General features: G+C 41.2%; 1 protein-coding gene and 1 non-coding gene across 3 annotated transcripts in view; both read left to right on the plus strand.

Moving 5' to 3' along the window:
• Positions 1-18888, plus strand: part of NAA15 (N-alpha-acetyltransferase 15, NatA auxiliary subunit) — an 89582-nt gene that overhangs the window by 15290 nt on the left and 55404 nt on the right. The gene's annotated exons all lie outside the window — the stretch shown is intronic.
• LOC129481514 (U6 spliceosomal RNA) lies at positions 2569-2677 on the plus strand. The gene has a single exon (XR_008657479.1). It is a non-coding gene; the product is annotated as a U6 spliceosomal RNA (small nuclear RNA).

Genomic DNA, 18888 nt, shown 5'->3' on the forward strand with positions numbered 1-18888 from the left:
CCCTGCTTGTATCTTGCTTGTGTTGCTAATGCCCACCTGATTTTATTTCTTAGTATATGACTTTTTTTTTTCTTCGACATCCAAGAAGTTTTCTTGAGTTATAGCTTTGAGTATTGGTAGTTCTGTTCTATTATATTCTTCAGTAATCTTTGACTATTGAATCTTATTTGCCTCTCTTTTTTTTTTTTTTCCAACACAGAGTCTGGCTCTGTTGCCCAGGTTAAAGGGGAGTGGTGCCATCTCAGCTTACTGCAACCTCCATCTCCCAGGTCCAAGCGATTCTCCTGCCTCAGCCTCCCAAGTAGCTGGGATTACAAGCATGCGCCACCATGCCCTGCTAATTTTTGTATTTTTAGTAGAGACAGGGTTTCACCATGTTGGTCAGACTGGTCTCGAACTCCTGACCTCAAGTGATCCACCTGCCTTGGCCTCCCGGAGTGTTGGGATTACAGGTGTGAGCTACCGCACCTGTTCTCTGTCTTCTAAATGTATGACTTTTCTTTGATTCTTTTCACATCTATTTCTTTTTCATTTATGTGAAAGCATTCCTATTTTCTATCTCTTTAGATGATATCTGTTCTCTCTAGGGCATCTTTTGTAATTTAGTCTTCATTTAAGTTCAGTTCATGTTTTACAAGTTCCTGTTATTTGTCTACTCTGTTTAAAATTTTGAGTTTCTCATTTGAGGTGTTCTTTTATGTCTGCATTTGTTATTTAATTACTTTAAATTTGTGATGGATATGGTGATATTACATCTTTTCTCTGTAAGGGTTTTTGGTGTATTTTTGTCTGCCCAAGTATTTTACTTTTTATTCCTTATAAGTAATTTGGTATGAATGCTGAGTCCTTTTTTCTGTTCAGGTTGTTTGTGCTAGATTTTACTGTACCAACAATATTGTTATCTTATGTTGTTTTATTTTGGTGATGGGGTTAGGGTGGCCTTCTCAGTCTCTTAGTTCAAGAGCACTCTGATTTGTTGCCACAGTGAAATGTAGTTTTAAAAATAAATTAACACCTCCCCGCACCCCCCGCCATAGTTCTGTCTTGTTTTAGTAGGCCATTTATGCTCTGGTCACTTCCTTTTTTCCCTTTATCATCAACCCTCCAAATGACACCTCCTTCTCTCCCAGAAACTGTGCCTTGCTAAAACTGTTGCCTTTGATCTTACATACTTTCTAAGTGTATTATTTTTGACTTCCCAACAGCCATTGCTCTCACTGTCATGTCTCAGATGTGCCGGTACTTTCTCTCAGATGGGGCCCTCTCCTGATGGTAAATCCTCGGTCATATTACATGTAATTCAGTTACCACTAGGACCCTGCTATATTGCTCTTCTGGACAGTTCCCATTGAAGCTTCTGGTCTTCAATGTTTATGCTCCTATACGTAAATTGGAGTTTTTAGTCATTTCATCTCCTTATAATGCTGTGGGATCAGCTATGGATGATTTTATTTGCTCTTTTTCTTGGCCTATATGGTTTTTATGAGGATTTGTGGAGTGTGTAGAAATTAGAGGATGGTGGGCTGGGCGTGGTGGCTCACGCCTGTAATCCCAGCACTTTGGGAGGCCGAGGCAGGCAGATCATGAGGTCAAGAGTTCGAGACCAGCCTGGCCAACATAGTGAAACCCGTCTCTACTAAGAATACAAAAATTAGCTGGGCTTGGTGGCACATGCCTGCAATCCCAGCTACTCAGAAGGCTGAGGCAGGAGAATCTCTTGAACCCGGGAGGCGGAGGTTGGAGTGAGCCCAGATCATGCCACTGCACTCCAGCCTGGGCGACAGAGCAAGACACTGTCTTGAAAAAAAAACAAACAAACCCAAATTAGAGGATGGCCATTAACCTATAGGGGACTTAATCCATGTTTTTTATGTGCTATACCTGAAAATATTTGTGTTTGCTTTAAAATAATTTGCAATTCAGGTTTTATATAATTGGATAATTGGTTATACTTCTGTTTTACCCCATTGTTCTCTCTTCAAACTCCCTTGGAAGTATTTGTCATGGAAATAACTATGAGGTTATATTTTATAGCTGTCTGTCAATCATGTATATAATCCTTGTTTTGCAGATTTCTACTCTTATCAAGCAGGAATCCGAAATGCCCCTTTAATGTTCTTTCTTCAAGTGACATAATTTCATGCTACAAAATAAATGAAATATAAAATCTGGCACATTTTATGATACATTAACAAGAGTATAATATTTAGAAAGTGGATGGTGATTGTTACACTCAATTTTGCTTGCTAGTAAGACCATATATGTAATTTTCACTTCTGAGTCCAAAACTTCCAAAGATACAGACCAATGACACCCTAATGCTTGTACTCCACAAAAATATTGGTGCAAAATTCCTTACAGATCTTTCTTGTCTTTTTTATTCTGAGACTGAGTATTTATTACCTTTATAATATTAAGATGCTTTGTGTGTGTGTGTGTGTGTGTGTGTAATACTAACGCCAAAATTTTTTTAATGGCTTATTTGGAAAAATAAAAATTTAGCAATTCCATTTCAGTTCCTCCGTTTGTTTTTTTGAAACCCTACTATATTAGTTTTTTTAATATAGAGTGCTTCTTTGGCAGCACATATACTAAAATTGGAACAATACAGAGAAGATTATTAGCATGGCCCCTGCACAAGGATGACATGTAAATTCATGAAACATTCCATATTTTCTTAAATATAAAAAAATTAAGTAAAACATAGAAATATGGGAATAATATTATATCAACTTCATAAAGTGGTCTAAAATGTCAAAGGAGGCTGAGCATGGTGGCTCACACGTGTAATCCCAGCACTTTCAGAGGCTGAGGTGTGCTGATCGCTTGAGGTCAGGAGTTCAAGACCAGTCTGGCCAACACAGCGAAACTCCGTCTCTACGAAAAATACAAAAATTAGCCTGGTGTGGTGGCATGTGCCTGTAATCCCAGCTACTTGGGAGGCTGAGGCAAGAGAATCGCTTAAACCCGGGAAGTGGAGGTTGCAGTGAGCCAAGATTGCGCCACTGTACTCCAGCCTAGGTGACAGACCCCATCTCAAAAAAAAAAAAAAAAAAAAAGGAACTTAAAACTTTCATATAAGGAACAGCTAAAAGAACAAAGCTATTTAGCTTGAATAAAAGAAAACGGAATTCTCACAGAGCTATACTCCCTTATCCAGTTAGAGGGTGATAGTTTGGATCAGTATATCTAAAAACGTTTTTGTAGGCTGGGTGCTGTGGCTCATGCCTGTCATCCCAGCACTTTGGGAGGCCAAGGCTGGTGGATCAGCTGAGGTCAGGAGTTGGAGACCAGGCTGGCCAACATGGTGAAACCCCGTCTACTGAAAATACAAAAATTAACCAGGCATGGTGGTGCAAGCCTGTAATCCCAGCTATTCAGGAGGCTGAGTCAGGCCAATCGTTTAAACCCGGGAGGCGGGGGTTGCAGTGAGCTGAGATCTTGTTACTGCACTCCAGCCTGGCTAAATTTTGTATTTCTAGTAGAGACGGGGTTTCAACACGTTGGCCAGGCTGGTCTCGAACTCCTGACCTTGTGATCCACCCACCTTGGCCTCCCAAAGTGCTGGGATTACAGGCGTGAGCCACCGCGCCCGGCCAAAAGTTGTATTTCTTTTATTTTATTTTTGCTTTATTTATTTATTTTTTGAGACAGGCACTCGCTGTTGCCCACACTGCAGTGTAGTGACATGGTCACGGCTCACTGTAGCTTCAACCTCCCAGGTTCAAGCGATCCTCCCACCTCAGCCTCGTGAGCAGCTGGAATTACAGGTGTACACTACCATGCCTGGAGAATTGTGTATTTTTAGTAGAGATGGGGTTTTGCCATGTTGCCAGGCTGGTCTTGAACTCCTGGGCTCAAGCAATCTGCTCATCTTGGCCTCCCAAAGTGCTGAGATTGCAGGTGTGAGGCACCACACCCAGCCAAGTTCTGTTTCTTAATATTGTGGGTTTCAGATGCCATGATCTCATGATATGGTGTTTCAGCTCAGCCGTGGTGCTGATGCACTGTGCCTGGCCACTGAGAATGTCTCTTTCTGGGATTCCTCTTACCAACAGATTCCTAAAGCTCTGTGTCGCCGGGCGTGGTGGCTCACGCTTGTAATCCCAGCACTTTGGGAGGCTGAGGCGGGCGGATCACGAGGTCAGGAGATCGAGACCATGGTGAAACCCCGTCTCTACTAAAAATACAAAAAATTAGCCGGGCGTGGTGGCGGGCGCCTGTAGTCCCAGCTACTCGGAGAGGCTGAGGCAGGAGAATGGCGTCAGCCCAGGAGGCGGAGCTTGCAGTGAGCCGAGATTGCGGGCCACTGCACTCCAGCCTGGGCGACAGGGCAAGACTCCGTCTCAAAAAAAAAAAGAAAAAAAAAAATCTCTGTTTCTTTAAACATCTTTCTCTGTGTTTTTCAGATTGGATAAATTTTATTGCACGCTGATACTTTCCTGTTATCTGTTATCTTCTTTCTGCTCTTGAGTCCATACAGTGAGGTATTTTCTCCTTAAAAAAATTGTTTCAAATTGTTCACTATTGCTTCCTTGAGCATTTTTATGGCACTGTATAGAAAGTCTTAGATATCTCTTTCATCTTTGCATTGGTGTCTGTTTCTTTTCCCAGGCAAGTTGAGATTTTCCTCTTTGCATACTATTTTATTAGACTCTGGATCTTACTTAAATCCTGTGGAAAATGTTGATAATTTTGTTTTAGTGATTTGGTTAGGTTCAAGCTTCAAGTCCCAACTCCTCTTTGGGATGTTATTCTAATGTCAGTTTATTTTTCAACATCTTTGCAGTCCTATTTGGGTCTATTCCATGTATGTGCTGCTTCATAGCCAGTCTGGTTCCTGGACAGAGTATCTGTTAGTTCAGTTTTCAAAGGCTTTAATATTGTGAGTAGGGTCATATTCTTGCATGTATAGGTTAGGGGGCAAACCTAGAGATTCATAAACAACTTCGTGGTGTTGCTTTTCACAGTTCTTTCTCTGTGATCTTCCTGAATGTTTCCCCGGGTTATGTATTTATTTATTTATTTATGTTTTGACTCAGAGTCTCACTCTGTCGCCCAGGCTGGAGTGCAGTGGCACGATCTCGGCTCACTGCAACCTCCACCTCCTGGGTTCAAGTGATTCTCCTGCCTCTGCCTCCTGAGTCGCTGGAACTACAGGCACATGCCACCACACCTGGCTAATTTTTGTATTTTTGATAGACGGGGTTTCACCATGTTGGGCAGGCTGGTCTTGAACTCCTGACCTCAGGTGATCCGCCTGCCTCGGCCACCCAAAGTGTTGGGATTACAGGTATGAGCCACTGCGTCTGGCCTCCCTGGTGTTTTTTGAGACTGAGACTCATCATGTTGCCCAGGCTGATCTTGAACTCCTAGCTTCAAGCAGTCCTCCTGCCTGGGCCTCCCAAAGTGTTGAGGTTACTGGTGGGAGCCACCTCGCCCAGCCACCTCTTTTTATCCTCTGGCTAGAAAGCTGGGCCTTTAATAAGCCATTCTGTGCTGTGCCCTTTTGTGACTGTGTCTGGCTAGAGATTTATTCATTTTTTTGATCTTCTCAAAGAAGCAGCTTTTGATTTCACAAATTTCTTCTGTTTTTTTTTTCGTATTTTTTCTTTTTGCCAAAGCCAAATATTTCTAAATTTTTTCTATTTAGTCGATTCTGTTTTTATTATTTGCTTCTGCTTATGTTGGGTTAAATTTGCTCTTATTTTTTCTAATTTCTTAAGGTGACTTCTATTAAGCATTTCCATTTTAAAAATAGTTTCCAATTTTTCATTGATATTTTCTGTTTCTTCTTAAAAAAAAATTTATAGCCTTTTACTTACTTTTTTGTAGAGATGGGTCTCACTGTGTTTCCCATACTAGTTTCAAACTCGTGTCCTCAAGTGATCCTCCTGCCTCAGACTTCAGAAGCACTGGGATTACAAACTTGAGCCACAGTGCCTGGCCCTTATTTGTTTTTTTTTTTTTTTTTTTTGAAACGGAGTCTCGCTTTATTGCCCAGGCTGGAGTGCAGTGGCAAAATCTCTGCTCACTGCAAGCTCCGCCTCCCGGGTTCATGCCATTCTCCTGCCTCAGCCTTCTGATTAGCTGGGACTATAGGCACCTGCCACCACGCCCGGCTAATTTTTTTTTTTTTTTTGTATTTTTAGTAGAGATGGGGTTTCACCGTGTTAGCCAGGATGGTCTCAATCTCCTGACCTCATGATCTGCCCACCTCAGCCTCCCAAAGTGCTGGGATTACAGGTGTGGGCCACCATGCCTGGCCCCCTCATTTGTTTTTTTGTTGCGTTTGTGTTTTGCTTTAAATCCTTTAGTGTTACATATAGTAACTTGTTTTCAAGTCTCAGCTACTTAAGTCATTGTTATTAATATTTCTGACTCTTTTTTTTATTAATTTCTTTCTCCTGTGGGTCATGGGTTAGTTTCCTGCTTGGAATTTATAGTAATTTTCCTCCCATAATTTTGCATAATGTGGATCCTAAGATATTTAATGTCTGGATCCTCTTGCCTTTCTTAATAGAGTTTCGTTTTGGCAGACAATTTGCTTGTTTATTAGCTTGTTCTTTTTGAAGCTTGTTTTTAAGTTTTAATAAAGATGGGTTGATATGGTTTGGCTGTGTCCCCACCCAAATCTTATCTTGAATTCCCAGGTGTTGTGGGAGGGACCTGGTAGGAGGCAATTGAATCATGGGGGAGGGTCTTTCCTGTGCTGTTCTCATGATAGTAAATGAGTCTCATGAGATCCGATAGTTTTAAAAAGCGGAGTTTCCCTGCACAAGCTCTCTTCTCTTGTCTGCTGCCATATAAGGCATGCCTTTCACCTTCTGCCATGATTATGAGGCTTCTCCAGCCTCATGGAACTGTAAGTCCAATAAACCTCTTTGTTTTGTAAATTGCCCAGTCTCAGGTATGTCTTTATCAGCAGCACGAAAATGGACTAATACATGGGTCTAGATTAATCTTATTCCTAATGTGTGAGCTTTCTGGATCTCTGCTGAATTCTGCAGTCTTTTTTTTTTTTTTTTTTTGAGACGGAGTCTCGCTCTGTCACCCAGGCTGGAGTGCAGTGGCGCGATCTCGGCTCACTGCAAGCTCCGCCTCCTGGGTTCACACCAGTCTCTTGCCTCAGCCTCCCGAGTAGCTGGGACTACAGGTGCCCACCACCACGCCCAGCTAATTTTTTGTATTTTTTAGTAGAGACGGAGTTTCACCGTGTTAGCCAGGATGGTCTCGATCTCCTGACCTCGTGATCTGCCCGCCTTGGACTGCCAAAGTGCTGGGATTATAGGCGTGAGCCACCGCACCCGGCCTGAATTCTGCAGTCTTTAACGTAGTCTCTTAACTTGATACTTGGAATTCAAATGTCTGCCAGCCATGCATGAGCACCAGTAGTTGTTAGGCTCATGCTACTTGATAATTGTTCTTTGCCCAGCTTTCATAGACCTTTTCTGTGTACCTGTTCAACTTAGAGTGTGTGTGTGTGTGTGTGTGTGTGTGTGTGTGTGTGTATGTGTATTTTTTATTTTTATTTTTTGAGACGGAGTCTTGCTCTGTTGCCCAGGCTGGAGTGCAATGGGGCAATTTTGGCTTACTGCAACCTCCACCTCCTGGATTCAAGTGATTGTTGTGCCTTAGCCTCCCGAGTAGCTGGGATTACAGGCATGCGCCACCATGCCTGGCTAATTTTCATAGTTTTAGTAGAGATGGGTTTCACCATGTTGGCCAGGTTGGTCTCGAACTCCTGACCTCAAGTGACCCGCCCACCTTGTCCTCCCAAAGAGCTGAGATTGCAGGCATGAGCCACTGCTCCCAGCCTCAGCTTAGTATTTGACGGAGGATGGAGGATTCCTGTGGCAGATTTCTTTTTCTTTTCTTTTTTTTAATTTTTTTATTTTTTTTGAGATGGAGTTTTGCTCTTGTCACCCAGGCTGGAGTGCAGTGGTGTGATCTTGGCTCACTGTCACCTCCACCTCCTGGGTTCAAGCGATTCTCCTGCCTCAGCCTCCTGAGGAGCTGGAATTACAGGCGCCTGCCACCATGCCCAGCTAATTGTTGTATTTTTAGTAGAGATGTGGTTTCACCATGTTGGCCAGGCTGGTCTCGAACTCCTGACCTCAGGTGATGCACCTTGGCCTTGGCCTCCCAAAGGTCTAGGATTACAGGCACGTGCTACTACGTCTAGCAAATTTTTGTATTTTTAGTAGAGACGGGGTTTTGCCACGTTGGCCAGACTGGTTTTGAACTCCTGACCTCAAGTGATCTGCCTGCCTCAGCCTCCCAAAGTGCTGGGATTACAGGCATGAGCCACCGTGTCCAACTCCTGTGGCAGATTTCTGAAGCCTCTTCTGTATATAGTTCTCTCTAGCACCCTGCCCCATAAATTCCAGGTGTCCCAGCTGTTTCTAATTCTCATATCTACTCAGGTCAGTGAGACTGCTAAGCTCTGTTTAGGTCCCCCACCCACACCCCTACACCTCTTACACCTATTCTGCAGTCTGGAAGATGCTTCTAGACAGAAATAGGGATTTTTCTTGGGATTTGCCCTGCTTCTCTTCTGAAACCGTAGTCCTGTATTGGCTTTTGTCCAACAACTGAAAACAGCTATTTTATGTTTACTTTCCAGTTTTATAGTTGGTGGAAACCTCATCTAGTGTCAGTTATTCTTATACATTTGGGAGCAGAAGTCTCAGAGTGTATGGTGCCAGAATTTAGCACATGCGACTTTATTATCTATTAGAACAATTCAGTCTCTTTTATTTTTTGAGACAGGTCTTGCTGTTGCTCAGGCTATAGGGCAGCAGCCTTGTCCTCCCAGATTCAAGCAATCCTCCCACCTCAGCCTCCCCAGTAGCTGAGACTACAGGTATGCACCACCAGGCCCAGCTAATTTTCGTATTTTTTGTAGAGACAGGGTTTCACCATGTTTCCCAGGGTTGTCTGGAACTCCTGCTCAAGCAATCTGCCCACCTCCACCTCCCATAGTGCTGCAATTACAGGCATGAGTCCAGCCCAGTTTGTTTTAATTATATGCTGGTTTGCTTCTTTGCTTTATTGTTTCTATAGCAGAGTGTTAAAATTTTAAATGTTAATTCCTGTTGAAAAACAATAGCTTGTATTATTATTCTACTATTTTTGAAACTATTATGTTAGATTTTGAACTAACGTATGCAGGTGTTAATAGGTAGGAGGACAAATAGATACTCTGGCATTCCTTCCATAGCAAGGGAAATCCTTATTCACAGTTTTGAAATTTCAAGAACTCCCCAAACACAAAAAGAGTTTCAGATGAGGGAATGTAGACCTGTATTTCTGTTTAATGCAATGATTCTTCTGTGGAGAACTGAAAATGTCTGTCCACTGTGTCATTTTATAAAACCTGTTTTAAGTGAATTGAATGTAAAACATATGTTGAAAGTATACCGTATGTAGTATTTTGCATTTCACTTTCCCTAAATGAAAGTAAAGTAAGTTCCCTAAAAAGTTAGTTTAGGGCCGGGCACAGTGGCTCATGCCTGTAATCCCAGCACTTTAGGAGGCCGAGGCAGGGGGATCACCAGAGGTTGGAGTTCAAGACCAGCCTGGCCAACATCCAAATTGGATATTTTTTGTTACTTTTTCCTTTCTATTCTCATTTGTAATAAGTGACCTATTATAGAAGTAGTGCTTTTCATGAAAAAAATTGAGATCTATTCACTTAAATGCACGTTGGTTCTTGTTGAGGAGAAATGAATTAGTAGTAGTTATTTGGAGGGGCCTGCCATTCTGAATTATTTTTACAGCTCACATTGACAGGAGATAATTGAATTAATGGCATTGAATATAATTTCAATAAGGACATAGCTGAATTTCATTAATTGAGAACATAATCATTAGGATCTAAAACTTAGTTACTTTCTAAGTATGATAAAGTAAAAAGCTAAGTGCTGTAATATAAACATACCTCATTCAAAGAGAGGGGGTTTAGTTTTTAATTTTCCTGTCAGTTATTTGGAGGGGATTATCTAGTTTAATTTTGTGTGTTCGCTTCTCACTTTAATTTGTGTGTTCGCTTCTCACTTTATTTTGGGCATTTTTATTGTCCATTTGATTGTAAGACTGAGTAAGCAATGTAACAGTTGAATTTGTTGATTAGAAGATCTTTTAAAAGATAAAAATTTTGGCTTTAATAACCTTTAACATTTAATAAAATTTCTGTACGTGATGGAAAGAGCTTTCAACCAGAAGTCAGAGAACCTAAATTATAGTCTTAAATTTTGCCACTAGTTAGGTATGTAATCTGGAGTAAGTTACTTGTTTTCTAAATTTTACCTCTACAATAAGGATTAAACCTTTTGTGTTTATAGGATTATCATGCTGATTAAATGTTACCGAGGAGTCTCTTTGAAAAATATACCATAAACAAATAAGGATATTTCCAGTCACACCACCAAAAATGCCAATTGGAATCCTGAATATTTTTAAAATCAGCTATGTAAAATAAAGTTACATTGTACATGTCAAGTAAGAATATCAATTTTATTTATTTTTTAAGAGACAGTGTTTCATTCTTTCGCTCAGGTTGGAGTGCAGTGTCACCATCACAGCTCACTGCAGCCTTGGACTCCTGGGCTCAAGTCATCCTCCCACCTCAGCTTCATGAGTAGCAGGGAGTACAGGCATGCCATCATGCCCAGCTAATTTTTAATTTTTTTGTAGAGACGGTGGGTCTCAAACTCCCGCTTCAAGAGATCCTCTCACCTCAGCCTCCCAAAGTATTGGGATTACAGGTGTGAGCCACCATGCCCAGCCGTTGTCTGTTTTTATATGCTAGTTTGAATTATATTTGTATAGGTTCACATTAGTATTGTAGAATAGTAAACTATTCCATAAGTTTTGGGTGAAAATTTTCTTGTTAAAATCAGAATGTGTAATAGCAGTTGTGTCTGCAATGAGATTATGGGTTGATTTTCTTTTTTCATTTTTTTAAAGCTTTCTACAGTGGCTGTTACTTGTGTTAGCAGTTTTATGTTTTTTTTTGTAAAATGTTCTAAGCACTAGATTAGGGAAGTAGTTACAATGGTTAGGTGTTATGGTTCTGTATCTGGATTGTCTGGGTTCGGATTCTTTTTCCATCACTTAATAGCAGTGTGACCTTGGCCAAATTATATAACCTCCTGGACCTCAGTTATCTCATGTAAAATGAAGATAGTAAGACTATCTGCTTCATATCATTAAGATTAAATAAATTTTCCCTGTAAAGCACTTAGCACAGTGCCTGGGACTCAGTAAATGCTCATTAAGTATTAGCTGTTATTATTGCTAAGTGTTTTACATGTCTTTTTCTCATGATTGCTCTCCATGATTTAAGGATTCTTTTTGATACTCAGCAAAGTACTACATAAGATTATAGAATTAAAGTCCAGAGTCACTGTTTGAAACCAGAGCCTTTGATTCCAAAGGTGGCCCTTTTCACTACTTTGTTAATTCCTCAAAGTAAATTTTTTCCGTTCATAGTATTTCTGTTATATAAAAATTACCTTGGAATGTAATGCTAGGATTATTACACAGTGATGATACTTTATCAATTCTATACTTTTAACAGATGAGACCTAGATTTCCTTTTATATCATATTTACTGTATTAGTTTTGGTAATTTAAGCCTTTGGCATAAAGGCCATTAATACTAAGTCAATTAAAAGAGATTTTTACTTAGTCTTATTTAGTTAAAAGAGACTATAAGTTAGTACTTTTAGTTTAGGTATGTCATTAATTTTGGGTGCCCTTTTTGTCATTTTAATTTTTTTTAACCAGTTACTAATAAATATTTTTTCCTTTTTTTGAGACAGAGTCTCTCTCTGTGTTGCCCAGGCTGGGGTGCAGTGGTGTGACCATAGTTCACTGCAGCCTCAACTTCCTAGGCTCAAGGAATCCTCCTGCCTCATTCTCCTGAGTAGTTGGGCCTAAAGGCACACACCACCATGTCTGGCTAATTTTTTGATTTTTTTGTAGAGACAAGGTCTTACTGTTATGCAGGCTGGTCTTGAACTTCTGGGCTCAAGCAATCCTCCTGCCTTGGCCTTCCAAAGTGTTGGGATTATAGACATGAGCCACTGTGCCAGGCCAGTTAGTCTTTGTTTGTTTGTTTGAGACAGTCTCGCCCTGTCACCCAGGCTGGAGTACAGTGGTGCAATTTCTGCTCACCACAACCTCCGCCTCCTGGGTTCAAGTGATTCTCATGCCTCAGCCTCCCAAGTAGCTGGGACTACAGGTGTGCACCACCACGCCCAGCTAATTTTTAGAATATTTTTAGTAGATACGGGGTTTTGCCATGTTGGCCACGTTGGTCTTGAACTCTTGACTTCAGGTGATCTGCCCACCTTGGCCTCCCAAAGTGCTGGAATTACAGGCGTGAGCCACTGCGCCTGGCCTGACCAGTAAATCTTATTCTCATTCTTTTTCCTATCTTATGGCAAATATATGTTTCTGTTTCTGTTGGGTGTACACCTAGGTTGGAAGGATTGGATCAGATAGTATGTGTATTTGTTTTCATTTTGTTTTGTTTTGTTTGAGACAAAGTCTCGCTCTGTTGCCCAGGCTGGAGTGCAGTGGCACAATGTCAGCTCACTGTAACCTCTGCCTACTGGATTTAAGCTATTCTCCTGCCTCAGCCTCCCTAGTAGCTAGAATTACAGGCGTGCACCACCACACCCCGCTAATTTTGTATTTTTCGTAGAGACAGGGTTTCGCCATGTTGGCCAGGCTGGTCTTGAACTCCTGACCTCAGGTGATCTGTCTCAGCCTCTCAAAGTTCCAGGATTACAGGTGTTCTAGAAGCTTTTTCATTTGAACTTACACATTTAGATCTGCAGTGTTCTTAAATTTTTTTTTATTATGAAGAAAGGTCACTGTAGTTCCACTAATTATATTTTTCTACATTATCTTTTCTCTTTCATTGAGGTGGTTTCTGTTGCTATGTCTGTCTTCTAGTCCACTGATTTTTTTCTTCTTCTTCTGAAGTGTCATAAAATCTGCTTTACTCTTTATCTGGGAAAGGTTTCATTTTTAAAAAATTAAAATTTTATTTTATTAGTTTTTTCAGATGGAGTCTCACTCTGTTGCCCATGCTGGAGTGCAGTGGCACGATCTCGGCTAACTGCAATCTCCACCTCCCAGGTTCAAGCAGTTCTCCTGCTTCAGCCTCCCAAGTAGCTGGGATTACAGGTGTCTGCCACCACGCCTGGCTAACTTTTGTATTTTCAGTAGAGATGGAGGTTTCACCATGTTGGCCAGACTGGTTTTGAACTCCTCACCTCAAGTGATCTGCCTGCTGTGGCCTCCCAAAGTGCTGGGATTACAGGCGTGAGCCACCACACCCGGCTGGTTTCATGTTAAATTCTGTATTTTCTTTTTTCCTTTTCCTTTTCTTTGTTTTTCTTTTTCTTTTTCTTTTTTTTTTTTTTTTTTTGAGATGGAGTCTCACTCTGTTGCCAGGCTGGAGTGCAGTGGCGTGATCTCGGCTCACTGCAACCTCCACCCACCAGGTTCAAGTGATTCTCCTGCCTCAGCCTCCCGAGTAGCTGGGACTACGGGTGCATGCCACCACGCCCAGCTAATTTTTGTAATTTTAGTAGAGATGGGGTTTCACCGTGTTGGCCAGGATGGTCTTGATCTCTTGATCTTGTGATCCGTCTGCCTCAGCCTCCCAAAGTGTTGGGATTACAGGCGTGAGCCACTGCGCCCGGCCTTCTTTTTTTTTTTTTTCCTCAGAGTCTTGCTCTGTTGCCCAGGCTGGAGTGCAGTGGTACGATCTTGACTCACTGAAACCTCCGCCTCCCAGGTTCAAGCAATTATCCTGCTTCAGCCTCCCAAGTAGGTGGGATTATAGGTGTGCACCACCATGCCTGGAAATTTTTTTTTTTTTTTTTGTATTTTTAGTAGAGACAGGGTTTTACCATGTTGGCTAGGCCGGTCTCGAACTCCTGGTCTCAAGTGATCTGCCCGTCTTGGCCTTCCAAAGTGCTGGGATTACAGGCATGAGCCACTGTGCCCAGCCTTAATACTGTATTTTCATCTTTACAAATTTTATTTGTTTTTTAAAATATATTTCATTTTCCTCTTCATTTGTTTATCCATTGCTTAAATTTTGAGCACATTTATAATAGTTGTTTTAACTTCTTTATTGTAATTCCATCACATTTGTAATTTCTCCTGGTTATAGATCATGTTTTCCTGCTCTTAGGTGTCTAGATATTTTCTTTTTTTTTTTTTTTTGAGATGGAGTCTCGCTCTGTCGCCCAGGCTGGAGTGCAGTGGCGCAGTCTCGGCTCACTGCAAGCTCCGCCTCCTGGGTTCACGCCATTCTCCTGCCTCAGCCTCTCCGAGTAGCTGGGACTACAGGCGCCCGCCACCACGCCCGGCTAATTTTTTTGTATTTTTAGTAGAGACGGGGTTTCACCGTGGTCTCGATCTCCTGACCTCGTGATCCGCCCACCTTGGCCTCCCAAAGTGCTGGGATTACAAGGTGTCTAGATATTTTCTATTGGATGTTATACATTATAGGTTTTATATTATTTTACTAAATTTAACTGTCTTTAAAGAGTGGCGTTGGACTTTGTTGTGGTGTACAGTGAAGATGCTTGTCTGTCAACCTGATTTTTTTTGAGGGTTTGTTAGGGTGGGTCTAAATTAATACTCTAGGGCTAGTGTATGTCTACTCTTAAGGAATGACCTTTTTGCAGTATTTACTGAATTCTACAGCTGTTTGATGACACTCCATTCTGGCAAGTTGGAACTCTCACTACCATGTGGGCCGTGAGAATTGTTAAACTTAATGCGTCCTGATCATTCTTTGTCTGGCCTTGTTATGTTTCACCCTACATATGCAAAACTTAATACTCAACAGTTTTCAACAACAGACACATTTTGGATCTTCTTTGGATTTTTGGATCTCTTTCTCAGGGTAGTTCCATCTCTTGCAGAGTACCTCAGCCTCATTGAACATCAGTCTTTGTTTCTTAACTGTGGACTCCTGTAGTTTGCTTAGGATCCTTCTTCCTGTGCTGTGAGCTAGAAAATGCCTCCAGGAGTAAAGTGATGGCATTTCTAGAGCTCGTCATGTTTGTTTCTCTTTCTCATGGTTCACCTTCTTGCGCCACCTGTTAGCACCACCTGTTGAACCTGTTATTTCTTATATTTTGTCCAGTTTTCTTTATGACGAAAGAACAAGTTCAGCTTCACCTACTCCATCATGTCAAAAGTGAAAGTCACCTAACTACATTTTTATACACATAAAATTTAAGAAAGCTGATGGTTTTATGAACAGTGACACTTAACCCTCTTCTTCATAGGTATATAAGTTTTCACAAACAGCAAGAAGTCAAGAATATTCCTTTTAATTATGTTAGTCTTTACATCATAGCTTCCTTTAGTGCTTTCTTATTATAAGAAAAACAAGTTACTTTTAGGCTTTCTGCTAAGTAAATGGGAACACTAAATTTAGTTACTTAGTCTTACTATGTTTCTTTGGCTACATATGATGAATGACAGCTCTCAAGTAACTGCTTCTGCTTTCTCCTCCTCTTATCCCGGAAATCACTGTGCCTGCTGAATGCATAGTTGACTGTGGGAGACAAAGAAAATATTCAACCAGTTAGGAAGCTATTGCTGAGAAACTGGGTCTGATAGGACCTACTAGAGGACAGAAGTAGAAGGGAAGAAGAAGCACCAAAGATGATTAGATTTTTCTGCATAATCATCTGGTTGATTGAGTTGAAGGGGGGAGGGCATCAACTCTGTCTTCAGGATGGTGAAGACTTGGTGCAGAATACGTTTTGGGCGAGAAAATCAGTTGTATTTGGATATATTAGGTTTCAGATGCAAAACAACAGCATTGGAAGGCTGAGGCAGGAGGATTGCTCGAGCCTATGATTGAGCCACTGTACTCCAGTCTGGGCCACAGAGTGAGATCCTGTCTCAAAGCAACAACGAACTGGAGATGATGGGTATATAGTTGGTTGTAAAACAACTCTAGTTTGCCGTAGTGTGAACTTAATTAATTGATTTCTTCATGCTAAAATGTAAAATTTTACATTTTTTTCTGTTTCTACACTTTTTCTACCGTGATTTTTGTCATCACTTGCATTAACTTCTTTCCCAGATTTTAAATATATTGCCTCAAAAATTATGAGCAAAATGTTTAAAATTTATATGAATGTATTCTGGCACGAATTGTATCTTTTAGAGCACTTTTTTTTTCTGTAACAAATACAATGCTTTTATTTATTTATTTTTTTGTTTTTTGAGATGGAGTCTCGCTCTGTCGCCCAGGCTGGAGTGCAGTGGCGCAATCTCGGCTCACTGCAATCGCCGCCTCCCGGGTTCACACCATTCTCTTGCCTCAGCCTCCCGAGTAGCTGGGACTACAGGTGCCCGCCACCACGCCCGGCTAATTTTTTTGTATTTTTAGTAGAGACGGGGTTTCACCGTGGTCTCAATCTCCTGACCTTGTGATCCGCCCGCCTCGGCCTCCCAAAGTGCTGGGATTACAAGCGTGAGCCACCGTGCCCGGCCAACAAATACAATGCTTTAAAAATAAATTTTCACGTGAAAGCATATGTTGATGTCTAAAAGTCAGCTAGCACTAAAAGATTTATGATGAAAGAAATAATGTTCCCTATTTTCTCCCATCCCCTTGCTTTCCCACTCCAGAATCAAGCAACTTCAGTCCTTTATTTTGTCTGGTATTTGTCTTCTTGTTGCTTAGTAATATCACTATTTCTTCTTGATACATAGCTTTTAAATATTTGTTGACCTCTAGTTTTTGAAAATGAGGACTCAGAACTTACTCATTCACACATTTGCCCACTTTCATCTTCCTCATTCCTCAATATAATTAATACACAAGTTTTTTTTTCTTCTTTCTTTCTTTTTTTTTTTTTTTGAGACAGAGTCTGGCTCTGTTGCCCAGGCTGGAGTGCAGTGGCATGATCTTGGCTCACTGCAGCCTCTGCCTCCCAGGTTCCAGTGATTCTCCTGCCTCAGCCTCCCAAGTAGCTGGGATTACAGGCGCCTGCATGCTATCATGCCCGGCTAGTTTTTTTTTTTTTTTTTTGTATTTTTAGTAGAGAGAGAGTTTCACCATGTTGGCCAGGCTGGTCTCGAACTCTTGACCTTAAGTGATCCGCTTGCCTCGGCCTCCCAAAGTGCTGGGATTACAAGCATGAGCTACCACGCCTGGCCATATCACAAGTTTTTTATAAACTGGTACAGAATGTTTACATTTTTATAACTATGCATATATTGTTCAGTATTGAGCCAAATTTGTACTAAATCCAAGTCTTATACAAGCTTTTGTTTTTTCTGGAGTTAATACCTATTATTTAGGCAGTTGCCTGGTTTTCTGTAGACCTATTGCTCGTTTCCTGCAAATGTGCCTATATTTCTGTCATGAGCTTATGATTAACATTTTCCATGTTAGCAAGCACACTAGTTCGATTTTTGCTCTTGCTGGAAACCTATTCCATAGTAGCTTTTGACTCTGCTCCAATCTGGAGTGGCTGTTCTCTAGTTCTTTTTTCTCTATTAGATTCCTTATTTACTAAGTCCTATAGTGCTTCTTTTTTTTTTTGAGATACAGTCTCACACTGTCACCCAGGCTGGAGTGCAATATCGCGATCTTGGCTCACTACAACCTCTGCCTCCCGGGTTCAAACCATTCTCCTGCCTCAGCCTCCCGAGCAGCTAGGATTACAGGCGCCCGCCACCAAGCCCAGCTAATTTTTGTATTTTTAGTAGAAACGGGGTTTCACCATGTTGGCCTGGCTGGTCTCGAACTTCTGACCTCGTGATCTGCCCGCCTCGGCCTCCAAAAGTGCTGGGATTACAGATGTGAGCCACCATGCCCGGCCCTCAATAGTGCCTTTTTAAAAATTTATCTTAATTTCTTTTAATGGCTTCCTAAGGAGGAATACACGGACACAAAAGTTTAGCTTTTTGCAAAGCTTTAAAGTGTCATTTTGCTCTTATACAGTCTTGGTATTTGGGTTTGTTTGGTTTTTTTTTTTTTTGAGACAGATTCTCACTCGGTTACCCAGGCTGGAGTGTGGTGGTGCGATCTCTGCTCACTGCAACCTCTGCCTGCTGGGTTCAAATGATTCTCCTGCCTCAGTCTCCTGAGTAGCTGGGATTACAGGTGACGCCAGCAGGCCTGGCTAATTTTTGTATTTTTAGTAGAGACAGGGTTTCACCATGTTGGCCAGGGTGGTCATGAACTGCTGACCTCAGATGATCCACCCACCTCGGCCTCCCAAAGTGCTAGGATTACAAGCATGAGCCACCGTGCCTGGCCTCTTATATAGTCTTAATGTATGGGAGCAAAATGATGTTTTGCGAGATTGGTTCCAGGATCTCCCTTGGGTACCAAAATCCAGGGATGCTCAAGTCCTTGATATACAATGGCATAGTATTTGCATATAACCTATGCACATCCTCTTGTATACTGTAAATTATCTCTAGGTTATTTATAATACCTAATACGATGTAAATGCTGTGTAAATAGTTGTTATACTGTATTGCTTAGACATTAATTACAAGAAAAAAGTGTACGTTTGTATAGACGCAGTTTTTTTTTTTTTTTCCTTATACTTTCTATCTGTAGTTAGCAGAATCTACGGATGTAGAACCCATGGATGTGGGGACTGACTGTACTTGATTGATGACTTGGCTGGGTATAGAATTATAAGTTGAAACTTAATTTTCACTCTGACTTTTGAAGGCCGTATATTTGTCTTCTAGATTTCAACAGTATTTCATTTTTACTTTGAAATAAGAGTGCACTGCCATTCTGATTATAGATCTTTTTTATGTGACTTTTTTTTTTTTTTCCCTCTCTGGAAGTTTTTAAGGACC

This window comes from Symphalangus syndactylus, chromosome 4, assembly GCF_028878055.3.
Source record: "Symphalangus syndactylus isolate Jambi chromosome 4, NHGRI_mSymSyn1-v2.1_pri, whole genome shotgun sequence".
NCBI lineage: Eukaryota > Metazoa > Chordata > Mammalia > Primates > Hylobatidae > Symphalangus > Symphalangus syndactylus.